At 42.8% G+C, this 22741-nt stretch overlaps 1 protein-coding gene across 1 annotated transcript in view; it reads right to left on the reverse strand.

The window, feature by feature from the left end:
- Nucleotides 1–5658: 5658 nt before the first annotated feature.
- Nucleotides 5659–22741, reverse strand: part of TSHZ2 (teashirt zinc finger homeobox 2) — a 457998-nt gene continuing 440915 nt past the window's right edge. The window contains exon 3 of the mRNA XM_043553648.1: nucleotides 5659–8190. The gene's annotated coding sequence lies outside the window, so the exon portion shown is untranslated. The remainder of the gene's footprint in view (nucleotides 8191–22741) is intronic.

Raw genomic sequence — 22741 nt, forward strand, 5'->3', positions numbered from 1 at the left:
TCATGTCTCACTTGGCCAAAGCGGAAGTCGGCATTGATGGAAACGGAGCCATTTGCCAAAAGCTAATGGTGGTGAGAGGCATGTCTGTGTGTTCTACCGTATCAGCTGGGTGTCACAAAGGTGGTTCAATATCCGCAGCATTAGAATGAGGGACAGCCTCCAGCAAAATCATAATGGAACACACCCAAGTACTCAACGTTGGCCATTGGGTTTCCTGATGCAAATTACGGTAAGGTTTCAGATGGGAAACAGTCTATTTTCCACTGCTGAGTGGGGGAAAAAAAAAAAAAAAAAGACATCCTTTTTCTCCCAAAGGAAAGAGTGATCATGTGTAAAAATGTAAATAATACGCTTATAGAAACCTTTCTGATGGAAATGAGGGGCTCCATATAGCCTTGGCGAGGGCGTCATTATTTTTTTCAGAATAGCTAAAAAAAGTAGCATCTATTATTTAGGGCTTTAATTACAGTTCTCAAAGTAGAATGATTTTCTTCAAAAAAAAACCCCAACTCTTGAGATGTAAAAAATAATGGCTTTTGCGACATAATTTAAGGGTTTTCTTCATCTCCACCATCAGAATTTATTTCTAGTGGTAAAACTGTATTAAAAAAATCTCTCCTCGTAGAGATAATTTCAATGCCGCAGCATCGTACACAGACATACATCTTAAGTGCACCCGAACGAAGTCATTTTTATTCAGCGAGGGGCTGATCTGAATGTTCCTTTTGACCTGGTTTAAGTTATATGTGATATCAGGACCAGATTGTTTATAATTAGGAGAGAGGACAGGAGGGTGGCACCAAGGGACAAAGGCAGGAGCACCTTTGCTGAAAATCCCTGCATTGTTTTTTTTTTTCCAAGCTGGAAAGCCATCATTTCCAGCTGGGTTGTTTGTCTTTGGGCAGTGACAACTTGGCCAAGCCTTTGGAAATTTGCAAGTAGTGACTGCATTGAGTCCTAGCATTCAGGATGATGGGGAGTAGTCAGCCAAGGGCCAGCCAAGGGAAGCATTTTCGAGATCCTGGAGAAGTGGGCACGGATTCCTGCCTATCTGTGATGAATCTGTTTGGCCACAGGGTGGTATAATTTTCCTAGCAGAAAACTTTTTTTTTTTTTTTCATATTGCAAGGACAATTTATAATCATCAAAAACAAGTGAAACATGGTTTTGATTAAAACAGCCTGTTGGCTCAATAATCTCTGTAATTTTAAAAACATCCTTAATGCAGAAGACGAACACGCCGATGTCAGGAACGGCCTGGGGCCCCGTTACAACAACAACCGGATAAGTAAGGAGAAAAATCGCGAGGTCATAAAAACAAAATTAAGCTAATGTTTCAGATTTCGACAATTATGAATTCTTCCTCTAAGAAGCCATTAAAAAATTTTTCAGGCACTAGTAGATACAATACAAAGAGGATAATTCTACATGGATGAGTTTGTAGTTTTCCCAAGGGGTGAAGCATGCCTTGAAAGGAAAACTCTGGATTAGGACGCGGGTTCCTCCCTAGACCCAGCGGTTGGACGGGACTCATGCAGACAGAAAAACTTGGGTCTTAGAATTTCTTGGTAAAGTCCAATCTAATTCTTTCATTAGCTATTGAAAGAGAATGACCAGGAAAACAATTACAAGCATATATATGTATATTTTTTTTTTTCTGTACAAAAGAATCCCCATTGTGGGCCAGTTTGGTAGGAAACAGAAACAGGCAAATATAACAAAATCTGTGTTCATACATGGAGATATAGTTAGTATATACAAATATGTACAGTATAAAAAATGTACGGAAGGCTTATGTTCCCAGCCATCCAAGCTGCATTGTACATGGGGAAAACAGCCTGGCTTTTCTTCCTAATATACAGGCAAATGTATTATATACAGCATGCAGGCGTTAGAAAATTAGTGCATTTGCACAGAAACATTCTACAGGTATGGTTGTAGTCATTTTTCTTTGAAAATGACTAGTCTGCTTTCCTAATATAAAAACGTGTTTGCCTTTCCTCGCTGGCAAATAAACACTTTCCTTCAGAGCAAGGATGAATGTGATTCTCCCAACTCACTCTGCTTTAGAGTCCCACTGCCTTTTCTAAAAAAAACCAAAAACAAAACCCCCCCCAGCCCCCCAAAAACCCCCAAAACAAAAACACAAACACAAAACAAAACAAAACAAAAACAACCTAGAATTCACACAACAGGGCAAATGTGTTGGGACCATGGTTGATACCAAATTCCTTAAAAAGCGATCTGGGTTCCGCAGTGTAAGAGCTGGTTGACCATTACAAAGACTGTACGGATCCACTACCTTCTGGAACTTTAAGGGGGTTGGAAGTTTATGATTCATGCTGACGGTGCCTGGCTTTTAGGAATCGAAGTCAGGAGACATCAGGCCGATATGAGTATATTAGAGACCAAAAAGGATAGCGGGTCTCGAGATATCGTGACATTTAAGAACCCTGAGCCAAACGCGAATTGTTTCGTGTGTCAGCTTTGCTGGACTTACACCGCGTTCTGAATCTGCTGTGCTCGAAGCCAAAATATTGTATTGCAAAACCGGAATGTTCCTGTCATATTTAGCCCCAGTACAGGACGGGAACGGTTTTTCCTTCTCCGCAAACCGGTTGAACTTTGTGTATTTCAAAAATATACGAACACATTTCTAATTCCTGAATGTTATACGGGTCATTTAAAAAGTGAAAATGTTCCTGTACAAAGTCTCCACGTTTGCGACATAATCGTATGATTGTGCAAGTTCTGTAACTATAAGCCTCTGCCTGGGGACGGATACCCAAACACAGGTTTCAGGTTCCAGATAATTCAGCGAACACGCTGAAATTCATTTTCTGGAGGGGTTGAAAGGGAGGGGTAGGTTTTTTTCTTTTTTTAAGTAACGCATTTGTTCGAGATTTTCAACTTCTCTTGGGGGTTTTCGCAAAAGAGTTATTATTTGTACTTCCGGAAGCGCTTTTAAGCAAATAAACATTGTAGAAAGGGCTGCGAGGATTTAATCTGTCTTTTTCAAACAGATCGTTTGTTAAAAGGCCTTAATGATTATCATATGGCTATTGGTAAACTCATTTGTGTGCTGAAAGGTTGCAGATCAAGGTGCCTTTCCTTGGAAGAGCCATTTTACTTGGAATATATTTTTCCAAAGGAAATGGACAGAGCCCTGTTGCAGAAATAGCATTCCACCTGGTACTAGCATTTTAAAACAGTCCTATTCTAATCCATAAAACATTTCTGGTTTTCCCTGAAGCCTTGGGCTGCCTTGCGCATGAATAATTTTTGGAGAAACACCCACGCCCGTTAGCCCATTGTTCGTAACTATTGGAAGAAGATTAACCAGAGCCTGGAAATTGTATATCTGCGTATGCCTCTGAATCTGTCACAGGAAACCAAAGGAGATAAGTGGCTTTTACTTTGGATGAAGAGGTAAAATTCCCCTGTAGAAATTCTAAAGATGATTCACAAGTTTCAAAATGTTTAATCCTTCCCTACAATGGAAACATGTATCTCTGTCTGGGGGGATGGAAATTTGTATCTCGTTCTCCTGCTCAATCTTTGTCTAAAAGCATTTCATGGATATTTTGAGAAAGTGCCACATATAGGAAGGGAGAAAATGAAATTAGCATTTTAACATCTCACCGGGGAAAAAAATAAACCGAAAGTTCAGTTGTGATTTTTTTTTTCTTCCTGGCCTAATGCTTGTGCCAAACAGATACCACTTTATTACTCTTTAGAATGGCATGTGTACGTGTGTGTTTAAAGCCTTCGAGATTTCTTATTTACTTATTTATTTTATATTTATTTAATAACATTTTTTTAATGTTTATTTTTTTTTTTTGAGAGAGAGAAAGACAGAGCCCGAACAGGGAAGGGGCAGAGAGAGAGGGAGACACAGAATCCGAAGCAGGCTCCAGGCTCCGAGCTGTCGGCACAGAGCCCGACGCGGGGCTCGAACTCATGAACCGTGAGATCATGACCTGAGCCGAAGCCGGACGCTTAACCGACCGAGCCCCCCCGGGCGCCCCTATGTATTTATTTTTTTAGTTGAAATTCAAGTTAACATATAGTGTGGTATTGGTTTCGGGAGTAGAATTTAGTGATTTCATCACGATCATTATCACTATAGCTTTCATCCACACACTTTTATGCCTGTAGAGAGTAGAGGATAATGTGAAAATGACACTTTTAATTTTTTTTTTAGACAAAAACATTTAACAAGGTTAAAAAATGAAACCCAGTGAAAAAGATTGGAACACAGTCAGATAACCGGTGAGGTGACAGATGGAAAAACAGAATGCATGCCCCTTTGAGGGCCTCGTAATCTTTGGATTTAGTGTGAAAAGTTTCAGAAAATCATAGACTTTTACTGTGTCACTGTCTGTAGACCCTGGAAAAATAACAGTGAATTCATGTATATGTACATCTCCTCACTGCTTACCCAGAGTTACATAAATGCTTTCCAAAGATGTCATTTCATTAGTTTGTTTTCTGCATTTCAACTCAGTTCGGCGGCTTGTGCCTGGGACGTTACTGATGCAAAACTCAACCAAGCAAGCACATTGTGGCGGGGCAGGGTGGGGCGGGGGGGGGGGGGCGGCGGGGGCGGGTGGTGAGTTTTCAGAAATCTACTTGTGACCTTAGAGAAATTCTGTGGGGACTGTCTGGGCTATCCAATATATTCTGTGATTATATTCTACATTTAGGCCTTGACCTATTTTTAAGCGATTTCCTTTCTGTGTGCTTTTCAGAAGGAGAATGCCCCCTTCTGAAATATTGTTGTTTTGAAAACCAGGACTAAAACACAAATGACAGAGGGGTTGGACCCTCTCCGAGCTCCTCTTCGAGGCGTCTGGTATCAGCTCCCCCTGTCAGAAGCCGTGATAAGCACAGGGAGACTAGGACGTTGTGTGAGTTGTTAACTGCCGTATTCCATAGCACCTCGAATAGTGTGCACACGGCAGGTGCTCCCTAAAACTTGTGGAATGAATTTGCCGAAACAACTGTGCTTCCCAATCTGCCTTGTGCCCCCGGTGCTTTGTAACATGGTGTAGATTTGGTGAATTTGCTGAACTATGAAATGGGGCCAAATACATAAAACTCAAGGATTTATACACACTCTTTTCCAGTGGACATTTCAGTTTGCAGCTGGTTGGTGGTCTTAGCTAGAAGGAGGGATGGGGAAGGAAAGGCAGGTTCTCACCCTCACTGATCCCCGGGGTTAGTGTCGGAATGGAGATACTCGAGTGTAATTCGCATATTTGCACGTCATGTGTCTTTCCAGTTCTAAAGTTCCATTATATCAGCACTGTGTTTATTCAGAGAGAGGAAGAGAGTGGTCTGAAAACAGTTACAAACATTCTTCTGAGCTCATGGTAGTGTTTCCCTCCAGAAAGAAGTTTCTAGAAGCCTCACAGGGCTTGCCAAATGAAAGACAGGCCTGGTCTCTAGAAATATCCTGAGAGCTGTGTTTATCTCACAGCGAGAGCCCAGATCTTGTTTCCTAAGGAGAACGTTGGCAGCTGTCCCTCAGCAGTGACATTTACAGTTACCAAGTGACAATTCATGAATCTTACCAAATTTATCAATATTTTTGTCTCTCGCCTCCCCACCACCGCCCCCCCCCCCCGAGAAATTGCGCTAACGAAACCATATAAATTAGATGTCGAAGCAGATGATTTATTTTTTCTTTCTTAGAAGGGAAACAATTTCCACGGAGTTGAGAGTTCTATTGTCCCCCCCCCCCCACCCCCTCGTTGGAACAAGAGCTCAAGAATCTGCTTCTGAAGGGGTAGCAGCGGGATCTGGATTACGTAACTTGATCCAATAACCCTGGGTTGGAGCAGGCGATTTTTAACAGCTTCAGGAGCCCCAGTGCTAATGCACCGATTTTCCTTTAATAGAATTTTGTTGTCGAAGGACAGTGCTCAGTAGAGCCCACCCTTCGATCTTAACCCATGCGAAGACTGTTCCTTTCCAGTTGAGCTCCATTCATTTCTGGTTGAATAGGTCGAGCAAAGACAGACCTCGCTGTTCTCAATTCACTTTATGATCCTCCCATCATAAAAAATAATATCAGCACCTTGCTTTTCATGTCAGAACTACATTTGAGCCGCTATTCCCTATGCCCATGAGTAAATCCCATAAAAGCCGCCCCGTTTGCTATTTTTTCTTGTGGGTGATTGATTGATGGATGAGTACTGACACTCCAATGAAGCTATTTCGACTGCCATCTCAATCCGATGATGTGAGGGGTATATTTTCTGTCCATGCCTCATTACTTCCGAATGACATTCCTGGAACTTCATTTACTTTTTCCCTCCTTCCCCGAAGCGCCATATTTTTTCCCATCTAGGTTATGCATGCCATAAAAAAAGCAATTTGCTATTAGATGTGGCATAAGGGCAACACTTTCCCTAGGAGGTAAATAAGAAGTTTTTTTTTTTTTTTTTTAAATCCCCATGTTGAATTTAGGGATCATGTCAAAATTTCCAAAGCAATTTCAACAGGCGGCTTCCAGGAGAAATGGTGAAGAGGACATTTGGTTTCGTTTTGTTGGTGTTGAGCTTTTCTTGTGTGTGATAACCTTGGTAATTAAAGCAACAACAACAAGAAGGGAATTGGTTTTTGTTTGTTTGTTTCAGAATCATCTAGTTCCTAGCGTTGTACCTAGAATAGCTTAAATATTTCGCCTATAGCTGAGTAGCAGTTTATAACACAATCCAGACTTCATTTGTCCTTTGAGAATAAGGAGATTCATTGTTTAAATGCAGTGATAGGTTTTTCTATTTATAGATTGCTTTCAGTGGTATAGAAAATGCTCAACTAGAGTAAACAGACCTACCCCTGAATTTCCAGACTGTGCACTAGGTATGCAAGACTTTTAATATTAAAACATGCTCTTAGCTTTTCCAAGTTGACTTAGGACCTGATTTTAATCTGTGTAATACAGTATTCCCGTTAATAATAATGTATAATTAAGACATCCGTTAAAAATCCATAACGTTAATTTAATGGAGAAAATCTAATACAGCTCTATTGGAATTTTTACGTTAAATTAACTTTAACGGGCTTTTAATGGATGTCTTAATTAGATCTCATTATTAACGGGAATATTCCGCAAATTAAAACTGGGCCCTCAAAGTTTTAATGAAAAAAGTTGCAGGAACACATTTAAAATGGACACCTTATTTCATGCTTTCTGTTGCCGTTCGGGCTCAGCTGTGTTTCCAAGTCCATAAACAACAGGTTCTGCGGAAAGAGATCACCAGGAAGGACGAGCTGCTGCACTTTCCACCCTGCAGCCATCTCACCTTCTTGCTTTCGTCCAGATCCTGCATTTCACCAACTTCCCCAGCGCTGCCAGCCTGCAGGTCTCGTGCGTGCACTTGAAACCGTGTTTTTGTAGCCGACGAAGACACGATGGGAAAAGGATGCCCGCCTCTGCTTGGGAAAGAGTCTTTGGCAGCAACACGGTTAAGCCCAACTGTTGGAACAACTTTCACAGAAGATGAACATTGTTCGGAGGTTTTCTTGGCTCCAAGTCTGGTCTAACTTAATAATTCTTCCACTTGGCGGTGATTCATGGCTCCCCGGTGCAGGGGCAGGACTGGGCAATCCAGGTGCAACCGTAATTGTTGCTCTGAACAGAAACATTTCCTTTAGACAAACGTTCCCAGAGGGGTTATAAATAGGAAATGGACATTACGGTGAAAAGTAAGCGGCCAAGGGTCTGCATCTCGTGCAGCTCGCTTGGACGTTGAACTATGAAGACTGCTACCCCCCTCCCCCTCCCCGCCCTTTCCTGCCAAGTGTTTCAGACCGACGAAATAAGCACATCAGTGTTCTCAGTCATTATTTTTCTTCAGTGGCACTTGGTTTTCTCGTGACAGTGGAAAGGGGACCGTGGAGAGGAGACTGCCTCATTGCAGTTTATCAATGAAAATCTAATATCGTCCATAAGCAGAGAAGTGGAAATCAATACTTCATTACCAAATTGTTAGTAAGAATGAAGAGGGATGGCTGGGGTGATATATATATATATATATATATATATATATATAATTTTTTTTTTTTTTTGGCGGTCTTCTCAGAGCAGGGTGTCAGGAGGAGTTCAATGTCAGAAGCAGGTGGTAGACGGATTCAGTGTGAGGCGATCCAGGCTGGAAAGTTGAAACTAAGGCATTTGTCCTGTAATGGGAGTCAGAACAACAGAAAACGATACATTATTTTCTGAGGAATAGCTCAGCGGTGGCAGTTTAGGGGGAAACACCTCTAACGTACAATGTATGGAAGAGATATTTATACATTCATGTTCATAACAGCATTATTCACAACAGCCAGAAGGAGGAAGCCACCCAAATATCCACTGACGGACGAATGATAAACAAAATGTGGTCCATATACGTACAATGGGACATTATTGGGTCTTAAAAGGGAAGGAAATTCTGATGCGTTCTGACAACATGGATGAACCTCGAGGACATTGTGTTAAGAGAAAAGAAGGCAGTCGTAAGACGCTGTATGACTTCCCTTCCAGGAGGTACCTAGAATAGTCCAACTTAAAGAAACACAAAACAGGACTGGTTGTGGCCAGGGGCTGGGGGCTGGGCAATCATTGTCTAATGTGTAGAGTTTCAACCTTGCAAGATGAAACCAGTTCTGGAGGTGAACAGGAGTGCACAACAATGTGAATGTACGTAATGCCACTGAACTGCGTGCCTGAAAACGGTTAGGATGGTGAATTTTATGTTTAGCGTGTCTTTCCAAAATTGAAACCTATAGTGTATGACTTTCCCGCTATAAAGCATTCTGAAAAAGAAAAAAAAAATTCATCTATGGCCCCACCATCCAGACAAGGCTCCTGTTCACATTTGGCTGTATTTCCTTTTCTTTCTCCATGCATTTTGGTTAAGTGTTCACAGTCGTAAGTACCCGCTATGTAATGTTCTTCTCTGATTTCCATCAGCTTCCACAACTTGGAGGCCTCGTTGTAAATAGCTACACGAGTTCTGTCACCTATATTATTGGGATTTACTAAAACACTCTCATGAGGTTGGACGTTGCATTTGCTTCCAGTTGGTATTCAATAGTAGGTAACGCTGTGATAAACATCTTTGTGTTTAAAGCCTTGCAGTCTGCTGGGATATATTCATAGGTTTAAATTGCCAAAGGTGAAGTTCCCGAGTCAAGAGATAGGAACATTGTTGTGGTTGGGGAAGTGTGACTTAAAAGTGTGCTTTGCTACAGGAGATTAACTGGGAGAATTTTTTTTTTTCAGATATGTGCTATTTGGATTACTGTAAGAATGCATATAATTTCCATTAGCCCAATGTGGATGGCACTCCTTGTCTACATCTTATTATTTAGTGGTTTGCCCATTTCAGTGAGGAAAAACACCTTGGACTTAGATACAAGTATTTTTTTGGGAAAGGAAAACCTCCAAGTTTCTAGTAGAAGAATAAAGACAAGTTGAAAATTGTTGGCATTTGATGTGTGTAAAGAAATTATCCACAAAATAACCACAACGGGCGTTATAAGCGATTCCTTGGTATATATACTTATAGTATATATAGTTACTATATACCTACCAAATGCCGGATACTTTACCCATATTACCACTAACACTTGAAATCATCCCATTTTAAAAACCAGAGAGAAAGGTCTCAAGGAGGCTCGTGACTTGTCCAAAGTCACGCAGCTAATAACAAGCAGAGGATGGCTTTAAATTTGGGTCTTTCATTTGGAAGCTTCTATGGTCAGTTCACCGCCCCCCCGCATGCCCCCATCTAGATTACAAATGGTCACGGTCAGTGGAGGGAGTCCTTTCCCTTTGACACTTTGTTTGCATCTCAGAGACCAAGTAGTCTTCCTTCTGACGTGGTTGGACCCCCCTGGCAGATCCGGAGACTTGAGGAGGATGGTCACGCGGTCAGAGGAGAGTGATGATGGATCAAAGAAAGAGGAAGAGACAGCCGATCTTAAGGGGTGAAAGTGCCTTCCACTGTGAGGCAGGATGAAGCCTCGGGTGGAGGGTTCACACGCACTCTATTCGACGCCCCCGTCTCTCCTCCCTGACATGACATAAACGTGACACTGGTTTTAGAGAGCCTTGTTTCACTTGGCACTTCCTCGAATCTGCTCGAGATTTGATCAACACCCCGACTTCTCTGGCTGGGTTTCTCTTAGGGCAGAGTTTGCTCTGGGAAGGGGAGCAAGGAGAAGGAAAAAGTTCTTATATTATATTATAGACCCCCTTCTTGGAAATTCATAATACACATTAGCACATTAAAGGTTCTGAGAAGTCCTGCCACCAAAACTCAACCCAACGAAACACAATATGTCTTTAGTTAACCCAGTGCCGCCCAGATTTGTTTGATGACTCTTTTCTTCCCCACAAAACTCTCACAGATAGGCTTGAGTGTGATTTTCCTGGAAAATAGCTTCATGACATAGCTTGTGTAAAAGCAAAGAAGTCGCTCAGCTCCTAGGATCTCAGTCCTGACCTCATTATTGACTCTCTGTGGTTCTTTGCTCAGGTCCCTTGTCTCTTTGGGGGCCTCAGTATGATAACTTGACATTCCCTGCGTTCCTTCTATGCTACCCACGCTAAGCCCGTGCCTCCCCACACGTCAGCGTCATGATGCTGCAATGTGGGAGGGAATACGTGTCTACACTTAACAGCCTGTGAGATGGAAATTTAGAGAGGTGAAACCGTTCGGCCTGCGGTCACCTGGCTGGTAGGTGGGAGAAAAGATACTCAGGTTCAGGGTTGTCTGGGCTCTTAAACCATACGGTCTGGGGTGATGTGGTAATGTCGTAAAGTGTTAAACACTAACATTATTAATAATTCAGAGGCATTTCTCCAAGAGTTTATCTGTACAGTTAGCTACTGAGTTGAATTCTAGATACGAGCGTCTTCTATTTAAACCTGACACTGATGTTATTTCTACCCCACAGATCTTCCATTCCACCACGATGGACTGAAGTGATGGATTCTTCTGGAAGGTCAGTGTTCCTGTCCTAAAAGAGAATGGTAAAGAAGAGAACTGAATCTCGGGCCACTTTGGGACGATGTATCTTTTCTTACGATTTCTTATCTTAGAAGAAGAAGCACTTTAGTTTTCTGTAGGTCTAAAGACGAGACCCGGCCAGAAAATCAACACTGGAAAATGCAGGGAATGAGAGCTACTGGTTTTACTTCTCACTGTTCAGAATGAGGTGTGTAGAATAATTTCGCTTGCGTTTCCGCTGGTTGTTGAGGGCACGCTTTGCGGCTGCGTGGGCTCCCCCCCCCCCAATACGTGAAGCTACTACTATAAAAATAAAACAGAAATAAATAAAATTTTTAATTACATATCTAAAAAGTCATTGGCAGTGTTCATTAAGGAGAGTTTGTGAGGGAGAGCCAGGCGAAGAGATGTAATTATTTTTGTATTAATTACACAGCCACCAACAGATGGGTAGAATTATATCTACTTTAATTTGGCCATGCTACGATTTTTAATCCCTCTGGCAGATCATTTTGGTTGGCCTTCCTTTCCACGGCCTCGCTCAGGCCTGCCTCTCTCTCTAGTTTGTCCCGTTCTTCTCCGAGGGGCACTGTTGTCCCTGGGGTGACTCTCGTGGTTGCAACAACGCTGGGCACAGCACCAGCGTTTCATGGTTAGGGGCTGGGAATGCTAGGCATCTTGCAATGTGTGGGACAGCTTCTGCCAAGGTGATGGACTCCCTCATCCTGCACCATTTTTGAAAATCTCTCTGTAGAGTGAGGTTTCTCAACCTTGCACTGTTGATATTTTGGGCTAGAAAATCCTTTCTTTTCAATATTTATTTATGTACTTGAAATATTTATTTTAGAGAGAGAGACAGAAAGAGAGAGGGCACAAGCGGGGGAGGAGCAGAGAAAGAGGGGGACACAGAATCCAAAGCGGGTTCCAGACTCTGAGCTGTCAGTGCAGAACCCGATGCTGGGCTCAAACTCAAGAACCATGAGATCATGACCCGAGCTGAAGTCGAACGCTCAACCGACTGAGCCACCCAGGTGCCTCTGGGCTGGATAATTCTTTGTTGTGGAAGACTGTCCCTTGCTTTGTAGGGTTTTTAGCATTATCTCTGACCGTTACCCACCAGATTCCAGGAGCAGTCCCCTCACCTTTGAGCTGTGACAGCCCAAAATATCCCTGGACGTTGCCAAATGTCCCCGAGGCAGAGAGCAACATTATCTAACACAGCGGTTCAGAACCACTGACATAGTGGCAAATGTTTTGTAATTCTTTGAGCCTAGAACCGAATTCCATTTCACATATAAACACAAAGTCTTTTGTGCACAGTTTCAGAGACACTGCGTTGTCCAGAAATAAAGCTGGCTTGCCAACAAAGAGAAACTGGCTTGTTTTCTTTGGAATTTTCACGGGAGTTATTTGCCGTTTAAAAAAATTAAGTCACCTCTGACGTTGCCACTGGGGTATTTGAGACGCCCATTCCACAGCCCCGAACTGACCTTGCACTTGTTACTGCCATGTTCACAGGGAGTCTGCACTTAGGAGCACGCAATGGACTATCTCACCACCCTTTGAGGACCTCGTCCCTGAGGATGGCCCACAGAACAGCAGCCCTGACTTACCTGGGAGTTTGTTAGAAACGCAGAACACTGGGGGGCCCGGGTGGTTCAGTCGGCTGAGCGACTTGGCTCAAGCCATGATCTCGCAGTTCGTGGGTTCGAGCCCCACGCTGGGCTCTGTGCTGACAGCTTGGAGCCTGGAGCCTGCTTGGAGTCTGTGTCTCCCTCTCTCTCTGCCCCTCCCCCACTCTCACAAATAAATAAACACTAATAAAAAAAGAAATGCAGAACACAGGTCCCCAGCCCTGCTGAACTCAGAATCTGCGTTTAACAGGATACCGAGTGAACCTATTTCCACTCGAGAAGACCTGATCTGGTCAGCTTTAGGGCCCGAACATTTTCCTTTGGTTTCTCATCATATGGTCACTGCATCAGACCAATCCTTGTCAAAATTATGTGTCTAGGCTGGTCATCTGACCTATGAATTTCCTTTCTGGATAGTAAAGGGGAAATCCTAAAAAGTTTACTGGGAAATGTCCACGCTGGGTGTGCGAAGGGTGAGGCCCCCCCTGCGCTACATGAGCCCTGTGTAGACAGCGGCATCTGGTTTGTAACATGGAGTATCTGTGTTCCAGATGCACACATCCAACTGGCTCCTCGACGCGTCTCCGGGCACATCTCACAAGTTACGTCGGAGGCAACTTTCGCAAAAGCAGGGAACTCGAGTTCCCCGGCCCCCGCCCGGTCCTCCTCCTGGGTTTCTTCTCACGGGAAATGGAAGTTCAAACCGCTCAGTTGCTTGGGCCAGAAAGTCGGCTGATTCCGGGCACCTCTTCCAATGATTCCTTGCCAGGATCTATTTCCATGCCCTTCCCCAACACCCCAGTTCCAGCCCGTGCGCCTCGTCTCCAGGGGACCGTAGTGCCCTGTCACTGGGCCGCCTTGCCCCTCTCTGGGTCCTGCCGATCATTTTCCGTATGGCAAAGTCAGCTTAGGAAAACCTTAAATAGATCGAAGCAGTCACTCCCTGTTTGCTCCCAGCTGAGAGTCCTTGGGTGATCTCCACTGCACTTAGGAAAAACCCTGTTTTCCTTTCCTTTTTTTTTTTTAAAGTTTATTTATTTATTAGCTTTTTAAAATGTTCATTTCTTTTTGAGAGAGAGACAGAGAGCGTGAGCAGGGGAGGGGCAGAGAGAGAGGGAGACACAGAACCCGAAGCAGGTTCCAGGCTCCGAGCTGTCAGCACAGAGCCCAACGTGGGGCTTGAACTCACAGATTGTGAGATGATGACCTGAGCCAAAGTCGGGTGCTTAACCACCTGAGTCACTCAGGTGCCCCTGGACTGTGTTTTAGATCATAATAGTTTCCCAAGCAGATAAGCCAATGTCTGACACAAAGGAGGTACTTGACAAATACTCGCTGAGCGAATGAAGTCCTAAAGACCCCATGAAAGAAGAATTTTCAAGTATTTAAGACTAAGATAATACAAAAGAGAACAATAGGTTCACCTGGAATCCTATCTCTGCTTCTATGAAAGAGACAACTTAGAGCATGTAAAGAAAAAAGAGAAGAGATTAGAACAATTAGTCCCAGGAAACAAATGGACAGGAGGAGACTTTGCCATCTACTTGGTACTTTTAAGTTCAAACAATAAATTGTTTTGCCATTTTGAAACAATTTACATCTTTTCAAATTCTACATGATGTATCTTATATACATTGTATCTATCTATCTATCTATATCTATCTATCTACGCTTTTCTGAAATACATTGGATAAATAGTAGTAGCCCCAAAGATAAAAATATTGAGGCCGTGGGAGTTTAAATAATTTGCTCCTATAATGATTAGTGATGGAATTAGAATATCTGACTCTGAATTCAGGGCTTCTTAAAACTGTTTGGTTAAAAATGAAAAAAAAAAAAGTGAACTATAAAAGCTGGAAATATATAAGGTCCATTATTAAAAAAAAGGCTGTGATAAGAAAGGAAAGGGGTTACGGAAACGTGTGATTCCCAACCATGTCATCCTGGGAGAAACCTGCAGTTAATATTTTTTCAAATTGATTTCACAACTTGAAAATCCAAATTGGCTCGCCTACATTGCTGAATTTCATCATTCATGCTTCACCTAATTTTTCCTAAGAGAAATCTCTGTGTGCAGAAACCCTTAAACTTTGGCGGACCAATTTCAGTTTTTAGAACCAAGAAAGTAATTGCTTAAATGTACTGAATGCTTTTCATACGCCAGACACAGCCCCGTGTAAGCAGGTGGGTGATATTTTGAAGTATTAGCTGATGTGTTTGTGCCTCTTCTTGATTTCTTTCAGACACTGAGGTGAATTGCTCTTGAAAAGAGGGGGCCACAGAATAAGCCAGACAGAATGAGGTGGTTGACTTTCCGAGTGATGAGAGGGACCTTATCTTATCTTTCTTCTTTTTTTAATGTGTATTTATTTACTTATTTATTTATTTTGAGAGAGACAGAGAGAGAGCGCATGGAGGAGGGGCGGGGGGAGGGGAGGGGCAGAGAAAGAGGGAGACAGAGAATCCCAAGCAGGCTCCGCGCTGTCAGGATGGAGCCTGGCTCAGAGCTCGAACTCACGGGTTGTGAGATCATGACCTGAGCCACAAGTAAGCGTCAGACGCTTACCCACCTGAGCCACCCAGGCCCTCTGGGACTTTATCTTTCTTATAACAAATCTCAAAGGGGTTGAGTCAATAAGAAAATTAAAAGTTCTATAAAAGTAACAGGTGGGGAGTGACTATTGATCTTGGCCCGCCACTTACGCATTATTTCCGTTAATCACGTCAGTAGTCCGGGGAGGGGGTGTCCAGTATCATAGGGGAAAAAGTTACTGTTTAGGTGACTGAAGTGACTTGCCCAAGGTGACCTGACAATAAATGGGAATGGATATTACGATATTCAACTGGAATATGTCTTCTCTGGATTTCAGAGCTTTTACTCTTAACCGCCAAACAAATTGTTCCTGACATCGGACCCGAGACCACAGATTCTTTGTCAAGGGGGTGTTTGATTAGACCCTTGATGAATAGGACTCAGAAGTATTATTGATCTTGGCTCTTGGTTGTCCTCTCCTTGGAAGGTCTAAATCCAGATGACACATAGGTCACATTGGACACACTGGAAAATCTCAACTTTTGAACTTCCTCTTCTAAAGCACAACTTGTGATAAATCAACCATGTGTCTCAAATGTATGATATATGCTCCATGACACAAACCAGTCAGCCAACTGCCCACAGCTCCTAAAGGCGAGTTTTTCTGTGGGGTTTTTTTTAATGTTTATTTATTTTTGAGAAAGAGAGAGAGAGAGAGAGCATGCACAAGTGAGGGAGGGGCAGACACACACACACACACACACACACGCACACACACACACACAGAATCTGAAACAGGCTCCTGGCTCTCAGCTGTCCGTGCAGAGCCTGATGTGGGGCTCGAACCCATGAACTGTGAGATCATGACCTGAGCTGAAGTCGGACCCTTAACTGACTGAGCCACCCAGGCGCCCATTTTTTTTAAGTTTATTTATTTATTTTGAGAGAGAGAGAGAGAGAGAGCGTGAGAGAGAGCAGGGGAGGGACAGACAGAGAGGGAGAGAGAGATAGAGAATCCCACGCAGCCTCCACATTCTCAGCACGGAGCCCGATGCGGGGCTTGAACTCAGGAACCATGAGATCATGACCTGAGCCGAAATCAAGAGTCGGATGCTTAACCGATTGAGCCACCCAGGCACCCCTCTTCCCCCCGCCCCCCTTTGTTTTTATCAGTGCCAGAGCAGACACTTTCTAAGCTGACCTCCACCCTATACCATCGACTTCTGAGTGTCTTACCGAGTGGATGTATTGGAAATAATTTTACAAACAATTTCCCCTTTGGCCTACTTAATGGGCATCCCTCGAAATGGTTTCAAATCTCTTCACCACTGCATTTGGAATGGCTGTGGAATGAAACTGGCAGACACAGGGTGACATCTTGGACCACAACAACAGCAACAACAAAAATGTCAGGCAAGAAGACGCGGGGCCTCCAGAGAGTGGCGCGGACGCCGTCACTAGGTATCATTTGTGTCCTTCCTTACGTGCTAGAAGATTTCAGTGACAGAAGAAAATCTTCTCCTTAAAGCTCACTCTTCAACTTCAAGACTACCCAAGTAGTTAAGAGACAGGAGTGAATGGAACGGCATGGGGGTTTGCCCTGTGAAAATCTCCTGACAACTAATAATGGGATTATGGAATCTTAACTGCTGTACAGTTATCCCTAATTATAACCAAAGGTACGTCAATCTAAATAAAAATGATAAGGCAGAGAAAAGCATCCTCCGCTCCCTTCCCCAACTAGCATTTTAACACGTATCTCTTCTCAGTATGATGCTTTGACAAAGCTCAGATCGGATAATTATCGACGAAAGACATGGAACCCTGTGTTAAGTAAAACATATTTTTGCAGAAAGGAATGGTTTCAGTTTTAAATATTTGGTTTTTTACCGTGGGAACCTCCTACTATCTCTGTTGCAGTCTATCACAGAAGTTATGCATGAGATTTCTGCCGGACAGTCAGCATCAGGAAAGATTTTGCTTATTCTTAAATTCTGGTATATACATTTTCTTTATGGAAAAGATGAATCTTGGGATGGATCATGTTTCCATTTTTGCTTTCACTACTAGGAAGCTCAATGTCCGTTTGGTAGCCCCACTTTAACAACTATGTAGCCTCTTAGGGCTCCAGTCTATACTCATTAACTTCTTTTTGTATTCACTCTCCATTTTCCTTTGGTGTATTTGTTAATAGCTTGGCTCTGTCATTCATTAGCTGTGTGATGTTGGGGGAAATGACCCATCGTCTCTGAATCTAAATTTCCACATCTGCAAAATGAGGTTAGTAACAGTACCTTCCACACATGGTGCCTGGTACACAATAAGAATATAGATTGAAAAGAGCAATTTTTGGGGGGCACCTGGGTGACTCAGTTGGTTAAGTGTCCGATTTCGGCTCAGGTCATGATTGCATGGTCTGTGAATTTGGGCCCCGAGTCAGACTCTGTGCTGGCAGCTTGGAGCCTGGAGCCTGCTTCAGATTCTGTATCTCCCTCCATCTCTGACTCTCCCACATGTGCTCTCTCTCTCTCTCTCTCTCTCTCTCTCAAAATAATAATAAACTTAAAAAAAAAGTATAAAAAAGTGATTTTCTGAGGCACCTGGGAGGCTCAGTCGGTTGAGTGTCTAACTCTTGATTTTAGCTCAGGTCATGATCCCAGGGTCATGGGATCGATCCCCGAGTAGTCGGGCTCTGCACTAAGCAAGGAGCCTGCTTAGGATTCTCTCTCTCTCTCACTCCTTCTGCCTCTCACCCCTGCTCGCACTCTCTCTAAAAAAAAAATAAAAAATAAAAAAAATAAAATGAAAAGTGATTTTCTTATCCCAGACTTGAGCCTCTTCTACAAAGCTGTAATCATCAAGACAGCATGGTATTGGCACAAAAACAGACACATAGACCAATGGAATAGAATAGAGACTCCAGAATTGGACCCATAAAAGTACGGCCAACTAATCTTTGACAAAGACAGTCTCTTTAACAAATGGTGCTGGGAGAACTGGACAGCAACATGCAGAAGAATGAAACTAGACCATTTTCTTACACCATTCATAAAAATAAACTCAAAATGGATACAGGACCTGAATGTGAGACAGGAAACCATCAAAACTCTAGAGGAGAAAGCAGGAAAAAACCTCTCTGACCTCAGCCACAGCAATTTCTTACTTGACACATCTCCAAAGGCAAGGGAATTAAAAGCAAAAATGAACTATTGGGACCTCACGAAGATAAAAAGCTTCTGCACTGCAAAGGAAACAATCAACAAACCCAAAAGGCAACCAACGGAATGGGAAAAGATATTTGCAAATGACATATCGGATAAAGGGTTAGTATCCAAAATCGATAAAGAATTTACCAAACTCCATACCCAAAAAACAAGTAATCCAGTGAAGAAATGGGCAGAAATCATGAATAGACACTTCTCTAAAGAAGACATCCATATGGCCAACAGGCACATGAAAAGATGCTCAAAGTCACTCCTCATCAGGGAAATACAAATCAAAACCACACTGAGATACCACCTCACGCCGGTCAGAGTGGCTAAAACGAACAAATCAGGAGACTCTAGATGCTGGAGAGGATGTGGAGAAACGGGAACCCTCTTGCACTGTTGGTGGGAATGCAAACTGGTGCAGCTGCTCTGGAAAACAGTGTGGAGGTTCCTCAAAAAATCACAAATAGATCTACCCTATGACCCAGCAATAGCACTGCTAGGAATTGACCCAAGGGATACAGGAGTGCTGATGCATAGGGGCACTTGTACAACAATGTTTATAGCACCAATAGCCAAATTATGGAAAGAGCCTACATGTCCACCAACTGAAGAATGGATAAAGAAATTGTGGTTTATATACACAATGGAATACTACTTGGCAATGAGAAAGAATGAAATCTGGCCTTTTGTAGCAACGTGGATGGAACTGGAGAGTATCATGCTAAGTGAAATAAGTCATACAGAGAAAGACAGATACCATATGTTTTCACTCTTATGTGGACCCTGAGAAACTTAACAGAAGACCATGGGGAGGGGAAGGGAAAAAAAAAAAAGAGGTTGGAGTGGGAGAGAGCCAAAGCATAAGAGACTCTTAAAAACTGAGAACAAACTGAAGGCTGATGGGGTGTGGGAGGGAGGGGAGGGTGGGTGATGGGTATTGAGGAGGGCACCTTTTGGGATGAGCACTGGGTGTTGTATGGAAACCAATTTGACAATAAATTTGATACTAAAAACAAGTGATTTTCTTTTATGACTTTATTTCCTTGCATACAATATAGCACCCCAAAAGGGCTATGGAATAAGACGTAGAATCAATTAAGAAAATCCATACATAAAATTTTGCTTATGTGTTAGATATAAATAATCACTGGGTCTTGGAAACTTAAAAAACTAAGTAGAAGACAGGCTTTTTAGTTCATGCTTTAAAGCTTGAAAAGATATCAGTTGTCAATTCAGATGTGGAACTCAGAAAAGTTTTCCCCTTTTATAAAAAGAAAGGAAGAAATAGCATTTGCAAACATTTGATGTGGTTATTAAGAAGAAGGTAGAAAGCGGTCATAATACCTACCATCCGGTGCTCATGATGAGCTCTGCACTTTACTGATAGATCGCATTGTCCCTATTTAATGATGAGAAAATAGAGGCTGAGATTGGTTAAGCGATTTAACCCATTTCCGATAGGCAGCAAATAGTAGAGCCAGCACTTGGACTTAGGTCTGTCTGGCTTCAAAGCCTGTTCGCTAGCCAATATTTATTGCTGTCAAAGGAACTAACTAGAATCTTTTAAGGGCACACTGCTCAGTAAGGCTATATAATGAAAAATAAGGACTGAAAAACTGTCCAGCTGTTGTCGTACTCTCAAGAAATAAATTAGAAGGATGGCGAAGATCAGCACAACATGCTGACAATGGAAGGGAAAATGTCCTTGGTGGTTTCTATGTTAATTACAATCTCATGTTTGGCAATTATGGAGCTCACATTTGACAATTCTCATATATGGTTGATTTTGGTGCACGGCCAGGGAAGAGAGAAAGCAAGCAATTTCCCTGTACCCATTTTTATTGAGCCACATTCATATACTCCAAAAGGGCACTTAAATTGTTTGAAAGAGGTCTAGATGCTGGCAAACACCACCATAAACAACCCGGACAGCTTAAAGTCCAAACGGCCAACGACATGATTCACAATGGAACCTATCTTCTCTAAGTGGAGTGCAGAGCCAAACGTTATTTATTACAACTAACTTACAACCCGGCGAGATTCACTGCATGGACACAGCTAGGGGACTTCACGGCTGCCTAAATGTGAGTTGTTGGCGTTTAGGAAGAACAGCGTGCCCTCCAAGTATGACAAATCAACAGGGCAGATTTTTTTTTTTTTCTCCTGTGATTATGTGTCTAAGCCCACAGCAACACTGTTGCTAGTGTCGTCTACATTGGAAAAGGGGATTAGTGGGTTGGAACCCATGTTTAGATAATTCAGTAAACTCTCCCACTTTCCAAAAAGAGTGCCCCCCCACCCGTTTTTAATTCCACAAAACCCTTTCCTCTTAATATCCAACATCACAAACGTATTGTATTGTATAATGATAATGTGTTAAGTGCTTTACAAGACATACATTATTTCATTCACTCCTAACTAAAATACAATTTAACAAATATGAAATTGTATTATTACATGGTATGTGTTACACAGTAAAAAGAAGTTATTATTTTCTTAAATTATGTTGAGTGCCCCTTCTTTTTAATGATCGTTTCATTCATTGGGTACCCACTCTTTGCCTGCAGCTTGACTGCTGTCATTTTGTGTAATTCTTATAAAAACCTCCAAATGTAGCTCTCAATGAACCCATTTCAGAGGTCGGGAAACTGAGAGACAGAGCTTTAAGTGATGGGACCAAGATCTTGTGCCTGGGGAGTGATAGCATGGGATGTGAACCCAGGTTTCTCTGTCACCCACGTAGCCCGTTGCTTCATAAAATTAACTGGTCCCTTTACCAATTTGATTACTACCGGTGATTATCAATCGTCACAAAAGATTTGGGAAAGATGAATTATTTCCTCATGACAAGTGAAGAACCAGAGGTTCAGGAGGTTAATTCCATAGGTCCACCCACACAACCATTTCCTAGAGAAGCTGGAGTGAAATCAAAATTTGTCTGGATCTCTCATCCAGTCTCATTGGACTCTGTGAATGTTTCCCAAAGGATAGTATGGAACGTTCGAGTCCCTTGAGATGTTCTAAGAAAAAAAGATTTTTTATTCATTCGTTTGTGTTTCAAACAAAACCTCTTCGGAAACGTCAAGCCCCTTCCCACCTCACAGTTTTTGCACCTGCTGTACGCCTTACCTAGAAGGCGTCTCCCAGGACCCTGCCTGGATAATTTCTGCTTCCCACTTGATCGCTCATCCACTGGCTTCAATATCATGTCCTCAGAAAGACCTTTCCTCTTCGCAGAATCTAGACCTTTTCTTATCCCAGAAAAAAAAAAATCCAGAGTTTTTTTTTTCTCTCTCTAGCTCCAATTCGCCATCAATAATGTTTGTGTGAGTAGTGGTTTAATGCTTTTGTCTTTTCTTCTAGCCTTTCGGAGGGCAGGAATGGTGGCGATTTTGCTCGACAAGTCTCCCAAGTGCCAACCCAGTGCCTGGTTCCTGGGTGTCCATCAGTGAAAAAAACAGGAGTTTTTCTTCCTACCTTTCCCATTGCTCTACCTTTGTGGAATCACGGAAATGGAAGTGATTGACCTCAGGGATCCTCTCTGCCCCCGCCATTTTGCAGACGGCCACCTGGAGGCCCAGACTTCACATGCATTGGATGACGACAGTATGAAGGAACGCCTGCTATCTTTCAACCAAGGGTGTTCTTGACCTGGAGCCCAAGTGTTGAACCAATGACGTCTAATTTCATCCTCAAGACGGATGAGGAAACTGAGGCTCAGAGGTTTTAAGAAGCTTGCCCGCGTTCACAGCTGGTAAGTGGACCAGAATCATCTGTGCCTGGTGCCTCTGGAACTTTCTCCTCTCGGGCCTTACTCCACCTGGGAGTCACCTGGGAGCTCTGAAATACTCATGCCTAGGTTCAGTCTCAGAGGTTCTGCCTGAATTGGTTGAGGGCATGGAACTGGGCATGGGGATTTTTAAAAGCTCCCCGGGGGGTTCTAATGGGCCGTTGAGGTTAAGAGCCACTGCTGTCATGTAGGATTGATTGATTTATTGATTACTGCCATTTAATCAATTCCCCTTCCTGCAGAGACTCAGTAGAATACATGACTTGTACAATTCGACTACAACATTCCTTGCTTCCGTCTCTCTTTTTCTGCCCCCCCCCCCCGCCTCTTTCCCCTCCCGACTGCAAAATCTGCATTTTCATGTGGGTTAAATTCCTTCATGACACATACAAATATGAAAAAAACCCACGACGCACTTAGACTTGTAACCCACTATTGCTTATAAACGTAGCGGCCATTACTGACAAGTCCCCACCAAGATGGTCTAGTTACTTCTCCAGAGAGTAAGCAACTAAATTTCCATACCAACAAAGAATTCATACGAGACCATCAAGACCCTG

The sequence above is a fragment of the Prionailurus bengalensis genome, chromosome A3 (assembly GCF_016509475.1).
Source record: "Prionailurus bengalensis isolate Pbe53 chromosome A3, Fcat_Pben_1.1_paternal_pri, whole genome shotgun sequence".
Lineage (NCBI taxonomy): Eukaryota > Metazoa > Chordata > Mammalia > Carnivora > Felidae > Prionailurus > Prionailurus bengalensis.